Source organism: Stegodyphus dumicola, chromosome 1 (assembly GCF_044657685.1).
Source record: "Stegodyphus dumicola isolate Sdum_Otavi_A_Nest chromosome 1, ASM4465768v1".
Lineage (NCBI taxonomy): Eukaryota > Metazoa > Arthropoda > Arachnida > Araneae > Eresidae > Stegodyphus > Stegodyphus dumicola.
The window spans coordinates 261,021,606-261,047,046 of record NC_140768.1 but is presented as its reverse complement, the minus strand read 5'-3'; the positions used below and the strand labels follow the sequence as shown (position 1 = coordinate 261,047,046).

The 25,441-nt window shown below is 33.2% G+C and overlaps 1 protein-coding gene across 1 annotated transcript in view; it reads right to left on the bottom strand.

The window, feature by feature from the left end:
• Positions 1-4,193: 4,193 nt before the first annotated feature.
• Positions 4,194-25,441, bottom strand: part of LOC118203297 (uncharacterized) — a 255,910-nt gene continuing 234,662 nt past the window's right edge. The window contains exon 2 of the mRNA XM_085827410.1: positions 4,194-5,639. The gene's annotated coding sequence lies outside the window, so the exon portion shown is untranslated. The remainder of the gene's footprint in view (positions 5,640-25,441) is intronic.

Below are 25,441 nucleotides of genomic sequence, written 5' to 3'. Positions count from 1 at the left end.
CAAACAAATTTCCCTAGTATTGCAATTGTAAACAGTCGATAAGACCTACACGACAAACTGGCTTGTGTAGGCTTGCTTATGCTTTAGTTGCCCGTATTTCCTCCCAAGCCAACGGTACAACACTCAGTATACGCAGTAAGCGAAATTTTTAAGATTGATTAACTCAATGTGAGGTTTGCCATTACGCTCCCTCTTCTAGTACTTTCTAGAGTCCATCCTTCTGGTGGGTTTGCGCTTAGAAAGAACTCTTTTTAAAAGATCAAAGGCACAATATTCCGTTCATGAAATGTCAAGGGACATTTCAGGAATACGTTGAAAAAGTATATGTGTAATACATATATCAGTCTCCATTTTTTTCAAGGAATGCAGTGGTACTATTTGAACGATGTTGCTTTGTCTTGAAGTTGCAGTCTTCGAAAGCCTTGAAAGCTATTGAGATAAAGACATCAAACTTCCTCTGTAAATATCGGACGTAAACCTTTCTCCTGGTAGCGAAATTTGAATTAATTTAAAATTTTTTTTCAACTCTTCATATTTTTAATTCGCCACTGTAAGAGAATCTTTCGACAATCATAAATCCTTTATGGAAACTTTCTCTGCATTGAAGGAACCAAGTCTGTACATGTTTTCCTCATCGCTTTTGGTAATACCTCAATAGAGCTTTTTTGTAGCAGTCGCTTCTCGAGGGTCACAATCTATTTCTATTTATCGCCTTTTAAATAGTTTTCAGACAAGGATTTACAAGTCTTGCACTGAGCCACATGCCTCGACAAAAGCTGCGTATGTTTTTTTAAGCTTTTTAAAATTTTAAGTTCTTATTTATTATACTATTTATTGTTATAGATATATTTAAAAATTTCGAAAGTGATTTCTGCGTCGGCAAATTTTTCTCTTGTTACCAATGATTTAAATTTCGAAATATTAGAAACAGTACGCACCTTTTTCGGGTATTCGTTTGGAATCTTCTTCTGTCTAGAAGAAATGATTGATGGTTTTTCTCTTTCCGATTAATGATGTTGTTTATTTTGCGCTTAGAAATTTTACTATCATGCATTTTACAACGTTTTTAAACTATGGAATACGAATATTTCTCCTCCGAAAGAGCAAAAATATATCCTCCAATCCACAGCTTGTTCACATGCGACATTTTGAGTGAAAAATAAATTTAAAAGCGGCAGATAATATTTTTCATGTTAAATAATAAGCTGTTGTAAGAAATTTTTATTCCAAATAATTTGATTTTTTTAAATATTTTTTATCGAATTCGTTCTAAAGATCTGTAAACAGTCTCTGTATTTTAATAATTTTACAGCTTTTTAAGAAATAATAAATTTCTTGGAAGACAATATTATAATTTTTATTGTCTTTTATTTACTGTTTATTCAGTCTCTCATTAAAAATAGTAATACGGCAATTTTAAAATTTTTAATCACAAACTAAATAAATATGGAAATTTACATCATTGGAATATGTCAAATTCGATAAAAATTGTAATACCAAATAGAGGAATTTTAGTTATCACTACTGAAGTCAAAATCTAAATATTCAAAAATTAAGACGCTTTTCTTGTGATATCAGTTTGTTTGAAATTGCTATTTCCAAACTTTTCAAGTCAGTATAAGCATAAATTATTTTACGAAAATATCATAATTTACTCTTTCTTTTCTTTCCACTTTTAGTATCAAGTCCAACGTTTTAGAATTTAAACTAGCACCAGACGATTATAAGGCGGTCTGAAACTTGAAAGTAAACACTATACTTAAAAAACTGTAACTGTATAACTTAAAAAATTAAGCTCAGAAAGCAGCATAAAGTTAGTTATGTTAATACGTTTATTAAGAAAAATAAAATTAATATGAAATCCACAGATTTTGAAAAACTGACTTATAATCACAGCCATGCTGATGGTATATTGTGAAAAAGAGGTGCAACTAAAACATAACATATTAAATATTAAAGTTTATGACATAAAAGAAATGCTCAAAAGGGCGAATTTTCAGCTCAACCGTTAATGCTTGTCGGCATGGCCCTGCTTTTAAAACTTGAAAAGAAATTAATTAAAATTTTGAGCAAATTAAAGGCTATTTTCCCTTCTTCTAACATGATTATGGAGCACGGATATGATTTATGAGATCATCCAGCATCTGTCAGAAGAATTCGGTATCGGACTCTAATTTGCAGGGGAAAAAAAAAAATGTTTGCAAGATGTTGGATAATGTAAGGTAAAAGTTGTAATATTTTTTGCAAATGCAAAAACCTGTGTGGCGACACAAATATGCTTTCATGCACACTTTTTGTACAAGATGGGCTCATTGAAAACAGGCAATTCGCAAATTGTATTAGCAATTGAAAGCCACTGACTCTGTGTAGGAGAAAACAGACAGCCTCCCATCAGTTATCCATAGATGTGAAAATGGCAACCAGTCTCCCTGTAGTGGTTCAAGCAAGACTGAACCCGCCCACTTACTGCTAATGTTGATACTGATTTCTGTGCAAGATGTTTAATGTGGTTGTAATGTCGCATCGTACGAAGTTGGGAGACAATGGCCCACCAGATATTAATCTATGGAACTTTTTGAAAGATAATGTATTCATAAGGAATCTGCAAATATACAGCAACTCTTGAGCAGTTGTGACGTGCAGTTTTGGAGCAGAAGTGGCAGAGGCTTGTGACACATGTGATTGGGCAAATTGAAGACAATGTGCACTAAACTCATTGTCTACGCTCAGATACCCAATATTTCGATGATAAATAAATGTATAACAAACAAAAAAAAAAAAAAGAGCACGATATTTCGTATGCTACCTTAAATTTAGCGTCACAGGCCGCACAATATTTTAATTTCCTAATAATTTTGAATGCATCCTGGAATAATAAACGAGGATATGTTCAAAGCAGTAGTTTCAGTGTCACATGTATAAATATATCAGGTCTCTGAGAATGAATAGTAAAATTTCACGTGGTCTCTAATGAAGTTATGTAGTAAGCGAAATGGTTTATAACGTTGCGCGCCTCTAACTAGCACGCAACCAAGAGGTGACTGTGAAAGCTTGTATAAACCACAGGGTCTTATAAAGGGTTTAAGTCCCTTTTTATTCAACGTAATAAATTACAATGGCGTCCTCTTGACGCTTACAGACTGTGCCCACTAGGCAGTCAAATAAAAATAATAACCTGAAAAAGAAAGTAAAGACAAGATTCTAACTACGAGGCTCTCTAAAATAACTAACTCACCGCGTTTTACAAATACCGCAGCTAATTCAGCAGACTTGAAGCTCACTGGAACAATTGCAACTACTTCCCGCCAAGCACATAGGCCGCAACGCGGGGTTCTTCAATTCTCGATTTCTACCTCCGCGCTCGCTAAGTAAGAATAACTCTCTCACCGAACTTGTTTGCTTCTATTTAAATCAGAATACTTCCGCTGATAATTTGAATCCTTGCGCGTTCTACTCAAATTTACATATTCTGGCATTGGCAGTTCCAGGGGAAAGTAAGGCTTGACAGGAAAGATAGTTTAAACTTAAAATAAATGTTAGTTAAAATAAATGTAAACCCTACAGGTTTGCTAATACTTTTATTTTGTTCAGTCATTCAAAAAGATCCCGAAAAGAATTAGTAAGTTTTAATATATGCGCCATTAACAGCATGAAAATAGTGATAATATTCATTTTCAGTTCATGTTCAGGTAAGAATGTCTGGTGTAACACTTGAAACTGCTTGTGTGTTTCTATTTTGAGGCGGCCAAGATTACCAGTTCTTTCATTGTAAACCTCATTTTTGGATAAAACTTCGAAAGAAGAAGTCTAGAGGAACTAAGATCAAAATTTCTTGCAGACGATGGAATAGGTCCATTTCTGCCAGTCCATCGTCTAGGAAATCGGCAACGCCACACGTCTCGAGCATAATTTGCAAAGTGAGGCGATGCTCTTTGTTGAAAAAAATCTACAACTTAGTGTTTTCTATTTGCTCGATGTGAGGGAATTGTAACATGCCCGCGTACATACTGAAATTAATATTAGTTTCAATCAAAACCTGTTTGTTGCTGGAGGAGATGGAATTCCATATTCCATACCATAGACGCACTTTGCGTTCGCTGCAAGAAGCTCTAGTAATTATTGCCATTCCTTAACAAGATGTGTGTATTTAAATGTTTGCATACTTTATATGAAACAAAATTACAAAAAACATGTATTTGAGGAATTATTTATTGCATAACACAGCAGTTCCGGCAGTACACATATTCACATCATTAAATTATTACATTACAATACCCTGTGCTCTCCGGGCCAACCATTCAAAAACAACTATTTACATTGTACGAATGACAGTCTTGTAAAATTTTACTACAGATGTAAACCGCGCAGTGGAGAAATTGTTCGAAATCTGTTATAGCACAGCCTTTTTACACTATTAAAGAGTAACAAATCGCGTAATTATTTAGTTATTTATTGTTGTCTACATGAATATTTTCCCCGCTAATTGTAAAAAAAAAAAAAAAAAAAAAAAAAAGAGGTTGATGCATTTCTCTTGTTTGGTTTTTCTCCTCTTGTGAGATTTAATAACTATGCATAAAAAGATTTGGGGTTTATAAATTATGCTAAAAGCAGATAATTTGTTCTGAACAATTATTTAGTAGAATTAATTATTTCCACGGCCATATTCTAATAATAAATAAGTTTGTATTTGTTTAACCAAAAGCTAAAGAATACTGCTATTATTTTATTTATAAACCATAATCTCTGGTTAAATTTCATGTAATTTCATTGCAATGCATGATAATATAAAAAAATATGAAGCACAATCATATATAAACACTGCTAAATTTCTAAACAGCACATTTGCCTTATTTTAGTTGAGATCTACTCAAAACACATTGTTTTAATACTTTATGACATATAATTATAACTTTTGAATGAAAATTTCAAAAATAATTATGACTACATTTGGAAAATCGCTATTAATCTGGTGTTAGTTTTGAAATTCCAGATGTTCTTTAAAAATGGAATTGTATAAATTTAAAACACAAACATATTAAAATAGCAAAAACAAAGAATGCTTGCGGAAGTGTTTGATATATGCATTTTGCTATGGATTTTATCAAAACATCTAAAAAAAAATTCTTATCGCTTGTTATGAATTTAAGATTGCTATTAACTCCTCTTTCAGAATTCCAAATTATTATATTCGGAAAATATTCTTTCTAAGTAAAAAATTACCTTTCCTTTCAAAACAATACAACTTCTGGGTCAGGGGGAAGAGTTTAAAAGTTTATTATGCTAAAATATTTTATGCCATTATTCAACATAAATCTTATTTTAATTACTGATGCAACTGTTTCTACATCATGAAAATATATTTACATTGTATTAATTCAATTATAATAATATTTTAATAAGGTTGGCGAATTTTCAATAAACAGTGTTCCTTTTTATTTCACAGCTAGTGCGGACTGCAGTCGTAAACAGTTCAAAACGTTTATTCGCTTGTAAACTTGCGGGAGGAATCTGCTTCATACTATTCTTGCTGAAGTAAAGTCATCAGTTGTTCTTCAGTCATGCTCGAGAAGATGTTGAATGCATAATCCATATTGCAGTCACGTTTCTTGGTGTGCGTTTTCTCCCCATATGGCACAAATCTGTTAAAAGAAACAAACACAAACTTTACTTTCAGTTCTAATACAATAAAAGAAAAGTCTGGAAAACTAATATTAAAGCTTTCAATAATAGGTTACAGAAACTGGCATAACCTAAGTATATTTGAAGGACTACAGTTTCGAAAAATAACTGCAGCCTTCTTTTTCAACTGCGAAAATGAAAATCACACAAAAAAATGAGGGAAGGAAGGGGGGAGAACAATAGAGAGAAAATAGATAATGCTTTAGTTCAGCATTTTAAAAATCTTTTTGACAAGTGGAACCCTTTTTATTATCCATTTTTATCATGAAGCCCCTGGTTTGGTTCAATAGTTTAGTTTTCATGCAACATTTTATAAACAGTTTATTTGCAATAAAAAGACAGTTGCTTCCAATAATATTTATTTGCTTCAAAGAATAATTTCAAAATTACCACAAATCTCTTAATAACGTATTCAAACTGGACTTTTAAATTTTAATTTTCAAAAGATAAGTGCTACTGCTTTTTATTACCATAGATATACTTAATAATAAGCGTTATGAATGAAAATTGAATTCTTATATCATGTTTGGCGTCAGTTCTGTTGCGCGACTTATTTACATAACAGCTCAGAGCCTGTTTCATGTAGTTGCAAACGGTAAAAATGCCAATACAACTTTTTGACAAGTTAGAATACTCGTTTTTTAAACTGCACCACAATTCCCCTAATGGCATAAATTTAAATTTCTCTTACGACGATGAATCAGATGTCATTTAAATAAAAGCTTCGTATTCTTCTGCGGACGTGGTCGAAGGTTGTGTATTGACAAAAAATGGATTATTAGACGTCTTAAAGTAACAAGAATCAGCATAATACCCGTATTCGTAAATTTCCAGGAGTAGTGTCAAACGATCCATGTTTAAAAATAAATATATATCTGTTATCCTGGTTAGATATCCTTATATCCTGGTTTCATTTACTTTTCCTGATGTTATAATAGCCAATGAAGTTTATCAATAAACAAAGAAACTTAATAAAAAAATAAATAAATTTATATTTTATAAAATATGCGTCAAAAAGTGACTATTATCCAGGCTACTCACAGCACCTTTTTTATATTCATAAATACGGGATACGTCCGCATTTTTAAAACTAAAGGATTCCCTGTATTTCCGGAGCTGTGAGATTTCCCATGTGTAGCCATCAATGAAGAAATGAGTCGGAGAATCACCGATGGCGAGATTCTGGGTGATTCCCTAACGTGGCTGCAGTAGAATGTCAAAAATTCTCCTGACGGTGCAGTCACAACTCGCGATGTCGGACTGTCGAAATTTATACCGACTATTCAGATTAGTTAGTGGAACCGAAGGCTAAGTTTTACTCTATTTTTCAATTTAGTAGATGGGCTTTTTTTAACTTACTTTCTTGAATGCTATCAAAACAAAGCACGTAACTTTCGCGGAACCCTTGAGTGATCTCAACGGAACCGACGCTTCCGTGGAACACTGTTTAGGAAACACTGTTATAGTTTAATGATAGAAAACGAAGTCTGGCACCATCTGTTAGCCAAAATTATGAACGTAAAACATCTAAATAACGAATTCTTAAAAACCTGATGGTATAGAGGGATTAGAATTGGAATTACTAATCAAAACCGAAATATTTTCATAGATATGAAATGCGTCCAGAACATAGAGTTTGCCAACAGAAAATGTTTTTTGAAAACTTTTGGTTGCAGAGAATGGAAAAGGTCGTTTCTTTATTTTTTAAACAATAGTGACAAGCAGCAGAAAATTTTAATAATTTCTTTTTTCCAAATATATGTCTCATTTCAAAACACATGTCATGCCTTTGAGATTTATGTTCGAAACGAACAAGAAGAAAATTCCAAAAAATGTCAATCATAAATCCTCTATCACTCATCACTGCTGCTTAAAAAAAACACATTTTCCGTTTCTCTGAAACCAAATTATTTAAAATTTGTATTCCTTGGTGTCTTAGATCTCTTGCCGCAGTCGTTTCACATCTATAAAAATCTTTCCATTCTGATTAAGAAAATTCAAATTTCTTGCTTTTTATCGTCAGCTTTCCAAAACTTTATTTCTTAAATGTCTTTCCCACGCTTTTCGGTCAACAGATTACGTTGAAGAATTCAATTTCCATCGTTTTCCTAGCACATTCTCGAAATCTTCCTAACCTCCCACGTCATTTTGATTCCCGCGCCTCACAAAGAAGATTCTATTTAACCTTCGAAATTATAGCCTTAAGCATTCATTTTCAGCGCTGTTTCATATTTATTCGATTGCGAATACTAAAAATGAACCGCGATAAATAATTAACGACAAAATTCATTTTGAGCAACCGCTAGTTTTTGAGTTATTTAAATTCTGCAGTTCACCGAAGCAAAAAACTACATAAAATAAATGTATACATAATATAGACAATCAAACAATATCGAGTTGTTAACCATGTAACAACATAAAAAGTTAGACCATATCTCCACAGTTTGCTCTGTGAAACAATTTGCACTTTTCAACAAAATATGTTTACCTTTCCTTTGCATTTACCAAACCCTAAAAGTTGAAATGAAATTTTTTCCTATGAATAATATATTTTAACTTCTAATAAATCAAACTAATACTATTCAAAAGCGATTTTACTTGTATTTTTATAAACATTCTCATGGCAAATAAAATGGGTTTCTTACAGTGAGGTCTTCAAGACGGCCATGCGCCATTCTAAACGATTTTGGCCATTCGAGACGGCCATTCTAAACGATTTTGGCCTTCTGTGAAGGTGCTCCCCTTAGAGATGTGACTTTCAATACTTATTTTTATTTATGTTCTTACAATTACTAAGCAAACAGTCGATCGTAGATATGTGGTCGCTATAAAAGATTTCACTGCGTATTGTGTTGATATTTAACAATTTTCTGACTTCAAAGGCATAAATTGTTCTGTTGTTCGAGATAAGTTTTTAATAGACCCCCAATAGCAACAGAAAACTATTGGGTATGATTTTACCTCATATCATAAAATTTCATTATTTCCTGTGAGGCCCACCAGCGGCCGAGCGGTAAAGTCGCTGAACACTGGCAGTTCGGTCCGAGGTTCGAATCCCGCGAACGGGCTGGCTGCACGGGCGTTTTCGTGGTTTTCCCCATGTGTAACGTGTATACGAGCCAGTTTCCCTTAAGTCCTCCACGAAGGCATTCCTCCTCTTAGGCAGATAGCCCTCGAGGCTTTGCCATACTCACACACACACACATTATTTCCTGTGATCCTCCGCTAATAGTACATAAATGGATACTTCATTTATGGCAAGTGATTTCTCTATCTTAATATAAGACTGTTATATTTATCTTGCATTACAAAAGATTTATTTTTAGCATTGCTTGCCATAAAGTTAAAATTTGTTCTAGCAGTCGTTTATGAAAATATTTTGACAGTTAAAGTGTAAATGATACAAATAATATTTATTTAACAGAAAGTTATTCCATCATCATTATCACATCGTTATTCATCAGGTCTCCGTAACAAAATGTAGATGAAAAATTAAATATATAGATAACGTACAAATATATGGTAGTTCTATACTGGATTGAACACTTGAAATGAAATACTAGTTCAGATTATTTTATTAATTGCTAGAAAATTAAGATGATAAATTATTATTAAACTTGGCACTACAAGGATGTCGCCCAGGCGGTATAGTGGTTAGGGGAGTCTAACTGCGAAGGGCCAGGGCTCGAATCACGGAGAAGGCGTGGATGTAAAAATTGTCTCTCCCTTCATAGGAGGCAAAGGTGGCCCACCTATTAGGTGCCTCCATAATAAAGGCCTTAGCGGTGGCCGATACAGGCATAGGCAAGTGCCCGCCATTTAGGGTGGGGAAAGGAACTAAGAGGAGTTGCCTTCCTAATAACATTTTAAATTCAGATGGAGTTCAATAAAATAGAATCATTGTGTTTCTATAAGAACACGTCAGGCTATATTTAAGAGAGTTAATGCTCTAATTCTTGTGTTCTGTATAATTACAGTTTGGAAGAAGTTTATTAAAACATTTACATATGTTACTCACATACATGAATTGTTTTATTATCTTTATAAATATTATTCATATATAAATACAGAGATGAATATTTTTTGTGAAAAGCGAAATATGCATTTTAGTTGGCTACTTATGACATAATGATAATATTAACAAGAATATGATATTTTAAATATCAGGCAAAAAGTTAAATTTATATTAACCACATTTATAGTTTGTTGCACACCATTTTTTTTTTTTTTTTTTTTTTTTTTGGTTGTTTGTTATTCTTTTCCGAAGAAAGTGTAAAAGATAATTCAATGAATGGCAAACATTACAGGAAGACAGATCTTTATTTTTGGCAAATTTGCCAAACGAAACAAGGGATTTAAACTTAAACAAGCACATAAGTAAAATAAAATTGAAAAAGCGTTTTTTAAATGTTTAAACACACAGAATGGTGGTCAAAGCATAACTCAAATTGATGCCTTTTTAACAGATTTCAAATCACTTGCTTTTCTGTATACTAAACTAAAGAAACTGTGTTTTGTTTTGCGGTTTAGAAGGTACAAGGAATTACTTCTAGATTTTCAATGGAAAAAAAAAAAAAAAAAAAAAAAAACCTTAGAATTAATTTTTTTTAACAAAATTTTAAAAGAAGAGAGAGAAAACGAAAAACATAAATACTTTACTTCTTAAAATAAAAATAATATCTACTACTGCCAACTCTCAAATTAAATCTATGCTAATGCATAAAATTAAAACATAATGCAAAAATATTTTTTGCTTTAAAAAACTCTCTTCGTTCAAGAATTTCCTTTTTTTAGATCAAAATGAACAATAACGGAAAAACGTTAAAAAAAATCTGAAAGTGTTCAGATTTTAACGATCGCCAAAAGGATTTGTTTAACGTTTTTTACGCTCTCGTTGAGCTTGCAGTCTACCAGTCTGGTATTGCACTCACTTACTCCAGCTAACCCATTTCAATTTTTTATTAAGCATCATTTTGTTCGCACTTGCGCCATATAGAATTCAACAGCACTAAATGCAGCATAGCATATGTTTAGAATTCTCAATGCAATGTTAAATGTTGGCATACAATTTTCTATTTCTCCAGTCTTTTCTCATTTCATCATATGAATGTTTAGAAAAATGGCTTCTATAAAAAATTTTTTTTGTCTTTTTATTATTAAAGTTTCATTTAACTTTATTTATTAAATAGCATGTTCTTCGCATTTACGCAGGATAAAATTCAGTTCAAAGGTCAAATCACAATTTAAAATCAGCACATCTTTAGAATTTCCGATATAAAGTTTCGCGCACAGGAGATAAAAAATGTTTATACCGTATAGTGTTGCCACTTCTCGTTTTCAAATCGTCGAGTTTGTTAATCAAAAATTCATTAAAGTTTTTTAAAACATGAAATATAAAATTCGGCTTTCCAGATGCACATTTTCTACGGAGGACTATGTTATTCAAAATTAGATGGCTCTAGGTACTGTCATTTTTTCACAATGCGAGGAACATACATACATACATACATGCAGATTATTTAATTTCTTTAAAGACAATACAAGGATTTCTCTAAAGCTACAAGGCGATTATATTTGAGGGCAATAATATGAAAAGTGATACATCCGTTTATAGTAGACGGCCTCAAATCCCGTTAACGTATTCAGGGTAACTACTTTTTGGACTAATAATGTGTTATTACTATTTGAACAAAACTGAAAACAGACGCAATTTTTGCGTTATTACAATATTTCACCATTCGCATTCTATTTTTTTTTTTTTCCAGATACAGAAAATAAAGAAGAAGTAGTATCAATCACAAGAAGTAATCACAAGAAGTAGACTTAGGTCCTTTAAAATCGTCTGGCTACAAGGTGTTAGAAAAATATTTCATTTATGACTCTTTATATAAAATACTTGCTCCCACAAGAATTTCCTTACTTTTAAGAATTTCGTGTAATATGACTTTTAAATGATAAACTTACACTGTGTTAATTAACCTACTATTATAATATTGTAGGTAAATGAATAGCGTTTATTTATTGCGGACACGACTTTTATTGCGTACTGAATAATTCGAGGTTTTTCTTCAGATTTTTAATGTTTAATACGTACAAAATAAAACCTTCACACTGCTCTCCCTAATCAAATATTTTACAATATTGCGCCAATTTTCATATTAATATAGCATTTACACACTCCATTATTATGAATGAATAATTTACATTGTTGCGTGCGTACGGGATCGTAATAGATTGAATGCGCAGAAAACGGTGATAGCTTGGTAAAATTTATTTTACCAAAACAACACTTTACAGTTTTGGAACTTTCCACAAAAATACTCGTACAGCTCTTCGCAGCATCACAGAGTATAATCAATAGTTACACTTCAAACTACTAAGAACATTAAACACAACGCAATGCAAAGCGCATCTAAAAATTGCAAAGCTCCCACGGAGATCTTTCAATACTCCGAACTTATTCAACAACTGAGAATTGATGTTCTCTCCGGGCTTATACAGTTTTCTCATGGCCGCCGAGAAATCTCTAGTATCTTCCAATTCTCGAAATTATTGCAAGGTATATACGGTTAAAGTTACATGTAAGGTCCCGGATACGGTTACAGTTACATATAGGGAACCAATTACAGTTATTAAATTACAGATCAATTACAGTTATACAAGGACCGGAAAAATACGTCGGCAAGTTGGTGAATTTGGGGGATTTCTCGCCAAATTTGGAGACAAAAATTAGTAGCCAAAACCATCGCAAGTTTGGCGATAGCCATTTTCCTCAGTGTTATATAGACTTGTCCCTGTAATCTTATTTTTCCAACAGAGCTTCGTCTTTTCAGACTTTTCATTCACAAAAATCACAAAATTCACAAAATTCGTAACAATATTTAGACATTATCTTAAAAAAAAAAAAAAAAAAAAAAAAAAAAAAAATCTTACTATAAAGTTTCAGAGTTTCGTATCAGTGATAGATCATTATGAACAAAGGGTAAACTATTTTAATGGCTCGAATATAAGGTAATGCAATTCCCCTTAACAAGCACTTCTAAACATATTTGTTTTATATTTGGTGCCTAACATTTAAAAGCTTAGTTACGAAAGTTTCTCCTCCTTCACTTTTAAGTTAAAAGGAAAACATATTTACTTAGTTTTACCTGTTAATATGAGTTTAGATTATTTTATTGTCTTTTTTGAAGATTCAAAATACCAAAGTGATGTATTTAGCCATCGTTTATAAATCCATTTCTAACTTGTGTATCATGCTCCTTCAAAAGTGAAGTATATGTCATCTCATAGTTGGGCCAGCACAGCAATTCATTTTTCAGAATTGTCAAATCCTTGCCAAGTTGGAGCATATGCCGACTATTTGTTAATGCGACAGAAAAAATAAACTGTTACAATCCCATTTTGATTATTTCATGTCATTCGTAGTGTACCACTGACATAACACTGAAGTTCAAATAATTTACGAAAGTGTTCTGAGTAATGAATCCAGAACGCATCCGATAGTGTACGAGTAAAGGTAGACGATTCAACTTGGCGTGTTCATGCGAAACAAGATGGATCAGGGAGGAAATCCCATCCGTGTTCCATCCACCCCAAAAATATCGCTGAGAAGGGATGCGCGCAGACAGAGAGAGAGAAGGGGGACGGCCGACACCCTTCCTCGTATCACGTGACCTCCCCATTTCTCATTTCAAGGCAGACCTGTCACCACAGGTGGCCCCATTAGGGGTCTGGTAGAATACTCTGCCAATGCTTGGTGATGGCGCGAACTGCTCGACACGAGGTTTTTGTGTTTATAATTAGGATAGGAACAAGACATCATTGCGAGTCAAAATGTGCAGACACGGTTTTAAATGATTCAGATTCACATTTCTCAATCAGTCGTCAGTCTCAGAAGGGTCGTTAGCTCAGAGGAATCTGGAATGTTGTTCAGGCTTTTTTATGAATAAACTTCAGTACCGTGTTCAGAACTTCGAAAGAAATATCATTGAATATTTTTACATCTTCCGGAACTGAATATTTGTACCTTCTCTGAAATTTAATCACTCAGAGCTCAATATTTAATGCAAGATTGACTATAAAAAGCCACTTTTCTTTAAGAAAGCTTTCAGTATATTAAGCTCACATAAGACCGCCTAATATGCAAGAATGCTTCCCTCCCTGCCTTTCGAAATATATTCCCTTATATGTGATCGCATCTTATCTGTGCATATTTGGACCGATGCAAAAAATATTCATTTTAACATCTCATTGGACAGACAGTTCAAATATTCATCTCAGCGAATTAACAGCATATTCCCAGAATTCTGCTATACTTGGAATTCTCCAGTTTCTTTAGAACGATTATTCGCTATTCTACGCATCTAATGAAAAATATAAGTGTTCTAAGAGAGAAAGATTTTACACAATTGTTTGTCACATTTCTACGTGGGGACATTTCAAGCGCTGACACATAGTCTTTCTATGATACCACAGTTTGAACAATCATAAATCTATTCTTTAGAATGCCATTTTAATTAATTAAAATGCAATTAGTTTTAATCTCTGTGGTAACCACAGGAAGAATTTCAAAATGAATTTGAAATACCCAGAAACAATTATTGATAATTAATATCTTTTTTTGAAGACATTGTTTAATAAGAATAAATTGAATTTAATTAAATTTAATTTAAATACAAATTCAATTAAATAATTCTTTGCGCCATTGCTGCAAGGAATGAAATTTAAATTTAAACAAATTTAAATTTAAATTTTAACAAACAAGTATAAAAGTAAAAAAGCAAATTTAAAGCCAAACAAAATTTTATAAAAAATATTTTTTTAAAAAAAGTTTAATTTATAGTTGACTTTACCTGCTTATTTCTCAAAAGACTTCATTAGTATTTTCCTTTTAGAACTTTAATTCTTAAATGCTAATTTCTAAGGGTACCACTTTATTGGTATTTCTTTTTTGACATTCTTCACTTTTTACTTTTGGTTTTGACTTTTACTTTTGCCTGCATGAATGACGAAACACGAATTGAATGATTGGAGAGTTAGGTTTGGAGGTAACTTCCCCTTGATAAGTCCGTCTCCTGCCTGCTCATTCAATTATGTATTTTTAAAAAATTGTTTGGATTAATTTTAATTTGCTAAATTAGTGAATTTATTTTCATGGATTGGTTTTGCACTTGATTTGCTTATGCTTCTGAATTTAAATGATATTGTAGATTAGTTCGAGAATTAAATCTTTTATAAGTTTACACATTTTTTTAAAATATTTTTTATAAAATTTTTTTGGCTTTAAATATGCTTTTTTAATTTTGGCTTTAAATTTGCTTTTTTACTTTTATACGTGTTTGTTAAAATTTAAATTTAAATTTGTTAAAATTTTTTTTGAAGACAGTTATACAGGCTAATTACTCTTATTTATAATTAATATCTTTTTAAGACAGTTATACAGGCTAGTTACAGGGTAATAAAAATATTATTTTTTTGCTTTGTTTCAGCAAAACAGTAAAACAGATAATTGAAATACGTGAGGCTACTGAATATAATTCTGATAAATAATTAAATAAATCTTCATAACTTTCCCAACTAGCAAATGATTTTCCAACCTAAGCAGATAACTTAAAAAATAGGCATTTCGTTGTAAAGTCTCACAGGTTCATTTCTGTATGAAGAACTGGAGTAGCAATAACTACACAGGAGAAGGTCCTTTATTAGCTCTTTAAAATTTCCAATGCGCCAACTCGACGCTAACAAACTTCGCCTCTGCTTGGGCGGTAACTGAAAATCAAATAATTGTAGAAACTCCAAATATTTTAAATCTTCCTTGAAAAACCAGAGAGAAAGTGAAGTGCTAGGAATAACACGCAAATTTCGGTACGAACTAATAATTCAGTTTATATAATTTATATTATTATTGAATAAAGAAAAAGCCGCGAATGCAAATTCGCGAATTCACCTTCTTCAAGTACCTTATTTCTTCCCAATTAAACTGATCACACATATAATGAAACCTCTCATGGCGACCACCTCAGTTAACGACAACCTCTGAAAGTAAGGAATTCTTAGATTACAAATATTATCAAGAATATTGAAAATAATGTCACTCTCTAATACGATCAGCTTCACAGGACATTGAAATTCTCTAGAACCACAGACGACCATACTATAAAGATCTCAATATAATAATTCTTCGAAGTTAAATAGAATAATTGTGAAATAAAGCAAAAGAACTGAAGTTCAAATCATTTCACAGAATTTTTAATTAACAAGAAGACACCCAGCAGTGTATCTGGAATCGTACGGCAGATAAAATTTGATGAAATTAAATAACGACAAAAATCTGAAAGCTTTTAGATTTTACATTATGCCCAAAAGGGGTGTTTTTTTTTTTTTTTTTTTTTTTTTTCATTTACACACACATACACGTACCGCTACCATTTGGGCTAACGCCCCTTTGTTGGGCTAAAAATATTTAAAAACAGCATATCTTTAGAATTTCCAATAGAAAGTAGTCTCGCGACCTGGAGATAAAAATATTTTATTCCATACATAAATCGCTGAGTTTTTTTAATCAAAAATCGTTTAAAATTTTACAAAATATGAAACAGACAATAAAACAAATTCGAAATTTAAAATACGGCCTTCCAGCTACCCATGTTCGGGTGAATGACTACTTTATTCAAAATTTGATGGCTCGAATAAAAATAATAAGACCTGTATGCAATGAGTATAAAAGTTCTGATTTTTGTATTAGCTCATTGATAGATATTGTTGATTTTATTCTGTTTCCTGAAGATTAAATTATGATATCTACAATCAATCAAGTTATTGTGAAACTGCGCTTTTTTTCTGATGCACGTGCAGGAGGACGTAATTACTTTAAAGCTTGGACCAAAGCCTCGAAGTTTCGGAGGCCTTCAAACTTGCCTTTTACATCAACATACCTCTTTTTTTTTTTTCTTTCTTTCTTTCTTTATGAAAGTAAGGAAAGTATGGCTCCTAAATGAATGATGCGACTACAGCCTCAGATTGGTTTAATTGGCCTTGCCTATGTCCATATTTTGACTGTTTTAAAGTAAAAGTCCGATTTCTCTCATTAATCTGAGCTACTTAAAAGATACCCATGCGGAAAGGGATGCCGTAGACACTTTATTTTACTTACATTTCTAAAAAGAAATCCTGGACAACTCTACAATTTTTTACACAATGATGACACGAATAGAAAATCATTTTAAAAGGGTACAATTATAAAATCAGAGGTAATTTTTAAATAAATCTTTCTCATTTAAAGACATTCATTCATCCCGTCTCATCAACAGCAAACAGAAGTAGTAACAACTTTTTAAAGGAAGCGTATTTAGTTCTCTTCCTCTAAAAGATTGGGGGGGGGAGAAGCCCACGTTCCATACGTCACATAAAGCAGCATCTGACGGTACAACAGAGTGAAGGGCGGGAAGTGAAAAAGAAAATCAGCCGTGAATTGCGATAAGCAACAAACTTCTTAACAGCTGACACTCCGGATTGCTTTTTCGTTATCAGGTCTCAAAACTGGAAGGCGATTTTATTTTTAAATTCGCGCTTCTCTCTCTCTCTACGGTTGACAAAGAAGAAGTTTTCAGTAACGGATTTCGCCCAAGATGTGAAATGGCGACTCACAGTCTGTTTCCGTAACACCTGACGGGAACAGTTGTTGAGCACCAGAAATAATTCCAAAGAGGTCTTTGTTTGTTTGTTGGTGTGAGTTCCAAAGACTTGTGCGTGTTTCATTATTTTTATTCTGCTGCTTTGTGCGGGAATTTATGATCCGTTCAGTGAACTCATTGCGATTCAGTAATTCAATTTCAAATCAATTGCAATTCAATTTCACATCATTTTTAATTTAATCAGAGAAGTGTAATTTTTTTTTACTCTTCAGAATCGCTATTCAGGTGATTTTTTAACAAAAAATAATCGTTTAGTAATAAATAAACGATTTTAACAAAATTAAAGAATCTAGACCTTTACAAATTGCCTGGAATCGTTTGTGTGTTCTGGAGATATGAGGCATATCTACTTTTATGAATTTATTTTCCTATCTATACACCAGCAGAAAATTTATTGTGATTTACTAGTTTACTTAAATCGTTATTTATCTATCCATGCTTATTCTTAACAAAAACAATAATTGTTTGTTGTTTCACGACAATAGGATGCTTATTGTTCAAGCTCATTTATCAGTGATTCTTTCTTAAACGGTGGTCCACAGAGCCCAACAGATAATTTCATTATCTATCTATATACATAAATATACACGGTGTGACACACACAAACAAACAAACCCCGAGACTAAGAGTAAAAACGAGTGGAGCTGGCAACAACTATTTTGGTGACGTCATCCCACCCATTTCCTCTATCCACGCGGTCAGTTTCGACTAAACTGATTGGGTTAAGTCATGGGGGGTACTGCGTCATTGAGTGAACATGTGCAACTGCATTCTGCGGAAAAAAATGTCTAACGTAAAAACCGTACAGATAATCAACGTCAAGTTTCTTGTGAAACTTAAGATATCAGCCTCGGAAACATTTCCAATGTTAACTGAGGCTTATGGAAATGAAACTTTGTCTCGTGCATGTGTGTTTGAATGGCATAAGCGGTTTTCAGAGGCGAAGGGACAAAGCACGCATGTCAAAATCAAAATTCAAGGCGATATTAATGGTCTTCTGCTACATTAATGGCATTCTAATGACTGAGTGGGTTCTCAGTGATCAGATTCTTAATCAACATTACTACACTGAAGTACTAAAAAGACTTCGTAAAAAAATTAGGGAAAAAAGGCCACAGTTGTGGAGTGATGGATGGCTGTTACACCTGCTCACACGGCACTATTTGTCAAGCAGTTTCTGACCACCAAAAACATTACTGTGATGGGGCCAACCACCATATTCACCTGATTTGGCTCCATGCGACTTTTTTTTAAATTTTATTTTCTAAAGTTAAATCTTGCTTAAAGGGAAGCCATTTTACCTCAGTTGAAGAGGTTCAGGCAAAAACGGATAATCTCTTGAAGTGTCTTCCAAGAACCTCGTTCCAGAACTGGTACAGCAATGACAGCACCGAATACAGAAGTGTGTGAATGCTGAAGGGGACTACTTTGAAGATGATAATGTCAAGGAGGACTGATTCATTTAAGTACAATGATTTATTGGACCAGTCTCGTGTTTTTTGTGTCACACCTCGTATATATATATATCAAATCCCTTCAAAGGACTTCATAAAATTAGAATTTCGACTTCTTCAGAAGGGGATCCAGTTGCGGAATTATGATGGTATGATTTCGAATTTGTTTTCAAGAGAATAACTCAACCAATAAAAACTCGCAGGAAGAAAAGATTTTGTTGTTGTGACTTATCTCATTTATCTGACATTACACTAGATCAAGTCCACGAATTCAACGTGACAAGTTGCACTTGTGGCTGGCTTAGGCTTTGGACACTTAGGTGACAGTACTAATTCGCCTAGCACCATCTCAGTTTCCAAGGCGAACGCCCCAGAGGAAGGATTCGAAAGTCTCCCACTCCTCTTCCTCTTCAACCAACCTTTCGAAAGGACTTTCGGCACGACATGAAGTGCCTCCATGCTGCAATGACACTATACACTTATAAACTTTCATGCCTTCTGCGGGATTTGAATCTTGCCCAAAGATATAGCAGTTGGCTCCATGGCAACAGGATGGCACGAAAAACAAGATGATCGCTTCAGGACAGGACTTCACATGAAGTAGCCAATAGGATGGTTACTCTTGTGGATATTCACTCTGATTTCATTCGTTATCATAGCTAACTCACACGTTATAAACACTCCTTTTTCCAATCTAACCAGCATTTATGGGAAATTTTTTCCTAAAACTTAGCACTAAAATTACTAGATTATCATTTTCGCTGTTGCCCATGGGTTGTCTTCCAATTCTGATTGTTGGAAGGTCAAGAAATGTTAATTCATAATTATTGTCATATTTATAATTAAAGATTTCGCGATTGAGAAAAATGAAAAGTGAAAAATAAAGCTTTTCATTTTTCTCAGTATTAATAGATTTAACATTTATTTGTCGATTATGGAAAATTCGAGGAAAACCACTGATGTATTGTATTCAAATATCTGAAATAAATTAAACATCAATAAAGATACAGCAAATTACTATTAAATACGCTTGACTTTTAACTAACATTTGCAACTAAAATTCACTTTTAATCAAAAGATATAAAAATAAATTTACATAAATGCTATTCAGAAAAACATAGATGCATTTACGTGATTTGGGTATGAATTGTTAATTATAAGAAACATCTTGATTGAAAATCGTGATGAAAGTGTGCCACAGATTAAATCCTTCATGGTAACTTGATCATCTCCCACAGACGACCACCTCTGAAAGTGACCTAGTACTTTATTCATAAATTCTTTAATATAAATTAACTTGGAATACCATCTTTCCAAAGCCATCACTTCTAAAGAAGGCGAAAATCATCTGAAACCGTTGGCGGTCGTCTTAGAGAGGTTCACTGTAATTTTTTAATTTTGTATCCTATGGAAGAATTACTTACTCTAGAATTACTTTCATTTCCCCACCACAAAAATAATTTTCATTTGAAATCAGAAAATTTGCTGAACTTTCAGCACTTTTGTATTTAGCACTTATCATTTCTTGAAAAATTTAAATAGCCAATAAATAAACTCAAATTAATTTATTCTTGGGAGACTCCTTATCTCGTAACAAGAGAACATATTAGAGACTCTCATGTAAACTGAACATAAACAGGATAAATTACGACTAACTACATGTAACATTCGAATGAAAGAAGACATTAAAATATCAGTATCAAAGAACTTAAAAAAAAAAAAAAAAAAAAAAAAAAAAAAAAAAAAAAAACACGAATTAAATGTTAAAAACTGCATCTTAAAAAACACTCGAGCCCTTCATTAAATAAAGTTTAAAAAGTAATAAATAAATAAACAAAAAAAGATGAGTCACTTGCACAATTTTCTTAAAAAATTATTTAAGTTTTAACCGCAAATAAGCGTGTCATTCCTACTTCTTAGTCACCATCTTAACGAGCCCATTGCATGGCGTCGTTATCTGAAATAGTACACTTTTAATGGTCTAGATGGCGCCACGCTCCATATAATTTTCTTACCCTTTTTCATAGCCGAAGTTCCTGACCTTTTTTAAATTTGTTTTTTTGGGCTTTTTTTATGTTTTTACCTCGTTACAATATTTTCCCGACGACATGAGATGCGCCTTTAACCCTTTGAACCCGAATGGAGTGAGCGGAAATCTGGCACGGGCCCGTGGCAGACGCAATGCCGCGCTTTATTTTTAGGCACCCATAAGGTCAGATTTATGGGCCGAAATGAAGGGGCCCATAAATTCTGTTCGTTGAGAGAACCTCAGAAGGGTATCGCAGCGAAAAGAAGGATCACTGTGGAAAAATTACGTTGGAAATGATGAATGTGGTTAGTTCTGGAGATGCCATTTGTGGACAAGACATCCTCAATGCACATTATTTACATCGAATTTACTGAGAATAAATAAATAAAAAAAATTATTTAAAGGTAACTCTCGTATAATAAACATAATCATTTAAGTCTCTAAAATGTACCTGTTTAAGATATTTGTGATACATAAAACAAGAAAACAGAGAACAGGATTAAGCTAAAAAAAATCAAGGAAAATTATGTATTACAGTAGAGGTCCAATTTATGTGGACTAAATAAGAACTCAGTTTCATCTGGATAACTAAGTAATCTTTCTTTTCGTAAGCTAAATACGTATTTAAAGTAGAGAAATTTATTTACATATTAACAATATTTTAGCCCAAAAGGGCTATTGGTCTCGAAATGGCATTTTGCGTAGAATCACATTTCAAATTGTTGCCATCAAATATTATCGCCCTGTATTATATTTAAAGAAATTAGATAATGAAGATTCTGCATGAATGTATGTATGTTTTCCGCTATACTCTTTTTTCTCGTTGTGAAAAAACAAAGGTACCTCGAGCCATCAAATTTTGAATAACGTAGTCCACCACCTGAATATGGGCACCTGGAAACCAGAATTTAAAATTTGTTTTATTGCCTATTTCATATTTTGTAAAACTTTAACGAATTTTTGATTAAGAACCTCAACAAGAGAGTAGTGGCAACACACACTTTAATCTCCAGTGCGCAAGACTGTCAACTGTAATTCTGAAGATATGCTGTTTTTAAACATTTTTAGCCCAAATGGTCTCGAAACGTGTATGTGTATGTAAATGAGAAAAAAAAAAAAATCCCTTTGGGCTTTCTAAGATAATCTCTGAAAGTGACCAGTATTTCTAAGAACGTAAGTAAGCGTCAGTACTGAAGATTATTACCTTATAATCAGCTCAACAAAAGAAAAATGTTTCTGGAACTCTAGAAGGTCGTCTTAGAGACAGTTCATAGTATACTAAGTATTATTTATAAGTGTTGAAAATGTAAAATGTACATTTTAACCTTTTTTGTCGATATGTATTTCGTTTAATTTCAGAGACTTTTCCCAAATTATTGGAGGAAAAGAATTATTCGTCACTCTTTTAATCATCGTTTCTATTATACATCACCTGATGAGTTAATTAGATGGGCAGTAGGAAACCCTTAATAAAGGAAGAATAATAAGTACAAAAACAATCCATATTGTACTAAAAATATTATTGTTTTGTTATCACATTTAAAATAAAGGGCTAAAATGCAATAAAAATAAGTATAATAAAATGCAGTACTTCCTTCAACCAGAATAGAATTTGCAAATCAATATTTAATTAGTTTTTGAAATTGTTTATTTATATAATTTATACACATAAGGTAAACGTATGCGTAAATAAAAAGACAACATCTTTTTTTTTTTTTTTTTTTAGTTATAACTCAACAAAGCCCACAAGTGGACGAGTGGTAAAACCGCTGAACACTGGTAGTTCGACTCAGATTCAAATCCTGGTGAATAGGCATATAGCGTGGATGTTTTCGTGATTTTCCTTGTGGTAAAACTTGGTAAAATCTTATTTTATAGCTGTATTCAGGGAGCTTTATGTATAAAGTTTAGAAAGTAACAGAAATATTCATTGCAGAAATGTAAGCATACATCACATACTTATATGGATTTTAAATATTTTTAGATACGAACAAACATCTGAGATTATAACTAAACATCGGTACTGAAACCTTCGAAAACGACCTCCTTTACAAAAGACCAAAATCATCTGGAAACGTAGGCTGTTGTTTTAGTAAACAAGCAATCAGAAGACAGGATTAGGTGAAAAAAATTAAGGAAAATTATGTATTACAGTAGCGGTCCAATTTATGTGGACTAAACTTACTTAAGCAATTACTGAGGAACGGTGTTAGACACCAGGGTGCCTGGGTTCGAGACCCTATCTATAATTGAACTTTCGAATGAATTCCAAATTAACTTAGATGAATGATCTCATAGTTATAATTAACATTTTTTTTAACTAATTGTATTTCAGGTTATAAGAGACGAAATTCAAATTGCTTTTTTAATGTCTCGAAAGTGCGACTGAGGATATGTATTAGATTTATATATAACAGAGGTGGCTAACCTTCGGCTCGCGAGTCACACGCGGCTCTTTGAAGGATTACTTGTGGCTCTCGATAAATGTACCCCAGTTACCTTTTCATTTTTGTGTTATTATATTTTAAAAACTTATTATCGTTCCGTATGTGTTTCAAAATGTCTTTTAAATTACAGACAACAAATATGAAAGACTAAGAGCAACGTTGTAACAAATTTTATTTCCGTCCATCGTCTCTTGATTTTTTTTTCTGAATCCATTTGAAATTAACATATTTCAAGGTGAGTTTTCCATTTCCAAATTATGACCCAAAAAGCATCTGGAGAATTAGAATTAATAGAGATGCAAGAAGATCAAGCTCTACAATTAAAATATAAATCGACGCCGATTACTGAACTTTTGAAATTTGTGCCAGGATCGAAGTATCCTGAATTAAAAAAGGCTGCTTGTCAAATTATTCGGAACAACGTACTTATGTGAATCATTTTATTCCACTTTAAAATTCGTGAAATCCAAACACCGATCAGTATTAACTAACAAGCATCTCAAAGAATTACTGAGAAGTGCTGTCACCAATTATTCACCAAATTTTAAAGAATTATCAAGAAAAGTAAAATAAATGTGTTTAATTTTTAATATTTAAATTCAATACACACATTTTGCACTTTTATTTATGTTTTCAATAAATATAATTTCTGCAAAAAAAAAAAAAAAAAAAAAAAAAAAAAAAAAAAAAAAAAAAACCTTTTTTTTGCATACCTTTTAAATACGTATTTAATTGCGGCTCGCAAAAAATTTTAAATTTTGAAAAATGGCTCGGACTATCAAGGAGCTTGGTCACCCCTGATATATCCCCCAGGGGGAATGCGACTCATACCAGAGTAGTCTTTTGTCTTTTGCATGCGCGAGAGCCTTGTGAAATTCAGAGCGAGTTAGTTGATCCATCTCAGAAAGAACGTCGGGTGCCGTCCAGTACTATCTGAGTTTAAACGTGGTCAACTAGCGGTCATTTGCTGGTCACATCCCGTGTGGAGTTGGACCTTGTCGTGGTCTGGGGGCTCCCTCGCAAGAGGGTGTAAAGCAACTCCACCCGCTAAGTAGCAGTTTCGGTGAGAACCCCAGGGTATCGGTTCTGTGAACAGTAGCTACCACGTAAGTTGGGCCCTTAACGGTTCATGTGGTAGTCCCTTAGAGCTAGGTCACAATCTCTACACCCCTCGTACGAAGTACAAGTACAAGGTACGATGACGGGAAAAACGAGATCCAAAGATTCCAAAAGAGAAGCCGGAGGGCCCTCTGAGAATCATTCAAACAGACCGGAAGGTCCCGACAGCGAAGTGCAGTCGGATAAGGATCCAAACACGGAGCTAAGCAGACCAGAAGGTCCTGACAGCGGATTGCAGTCAGTAGCAGCTCCACAAACAGTTAGGACAGATTCACAGTCAGGTCATGAAGACAAAGTATTGGAAGATTCTCCGAATCTCTCCACGATGAAAGAGGCGCATAATTGCCTAATTAACCTAGAGGGACTTTTGGCTAAAGAGCCAGTCTCCAAAAAGATCGCACACAAAATCAGAGATGAGTTCTTAGGGCTTCTTAACTTAGTTACAAAGCAGAACTTGAGGATAGCACAGCTAGAAGGCCAAGTGGAGCAGACACAACATCTTGAGGATTACGTACAGGGACTCGTCGCTTCTGAGAAGAAGACCTTCGCGGACGCAGTCAGATCCAGATCCAGATCGGCAAAAAGAAACCGACCAGTGTCCAGACGACCCATATCCAGAAAAAGAGACGATGCCCAAGAACACGTCCTATTAGTGTATCCCAAACAAGACGCGGAGTGTACATCAGAGGAGCTAAAAACTAAATTAGTGAACTCTATTAACCCTACAAAATTAAAGATAGGAGTTAAAAATGTTAAAAAGATAGGAAAAGGAGGAATATTAATAGAAGTCGCGAAACAAGACGATCTCGCCATTCTAGATGAAGTTATAAAAGAGAACAGTAAAACCAAAAACATGATGGAAACAAAACTACCGACAAAGCGACACCCGCGAGTCATAGTCTATAATGTACATAAAGACATAGAAAAAAATACCATAGTTAAACTTATAAAGAAACAAAACGACGGTTTCGATGAGGCAGAAATAGAAGCACTTTTCTCAATGAATTCAAAACATGGCCA